A 682-nucleotide genomic window follows, 5' to 3' on the forward strand; every position below is an offset into this window, starting at 1 on the left:
TTTTGCATTTGAAAACAAACACCCTCTTAATTCTCATAAAAAGTTATGAACCTGTAGTTTTATTTGTAGTGAGTATTAAGAAGTGGTGTTAAACTTAAATTCTTTGCAATAGTTTGTAGTTTATTGTGTGAAAATTTCAAATCGATCGATACACAAACGACTGAGATATAGCGCGTTTAAATGACAATTTTGTTAAAATTATCAAGAATCAGTTCCGCCCAATAGTAAAATTTCAACCAACGTCACGCTGCAGTTTTCGTACGTTCGATCACAGGAAAATAAATAGCAAAGACAATAGCAAAGACAAATTTAAATTTGAACAAATCGTCGCCTGGCTTGATTCAAAGCGAACATTTGAAAGCACACTTACATGTTGTGCCTTTAGCTGAGTGCGCAAAGATGCTGGCTGAATTAGTTGCGGCCGAAAGTGTTCGAGTTCAAATCTCACTACGCAGAACATACAATTTAAAATCTTTACTTTCGTTTTTTTTAATTTTAAAAAAGCATCTGTGAAGTGCACAACGAAAAAAAGTGGCAGCGGGAGTCAATTGTCACCTCCTAGGACAACTCCATGTTAAATGCGACAGTAGAAAGCATGGCTGGTAGATTTGCAAGGTACCGGTATTCGACTCCCGAAAACTAGTGAACTCACTAGTTCTGTACTAGTATTTCCGCTGCAGGG

Source organism: Rhagoletis pomonella, unplaced genomic scaffold (genome assembly GCF_013731165.1).
Source record: "Rhagoletis pomonella isolate Grant_MI unplaced genomic scaffold, Rhpom_1.0 Rhpom_scaffold_00001, whole genome shotgun sequence".
In the NCBI taxonomy this organism is placed as follows: Eukaryota; Metazoa; Arthropoda; class Insecta; order Diptera; family Tephritidae; genus Rhagoletis; species Rhagoletis pomonella.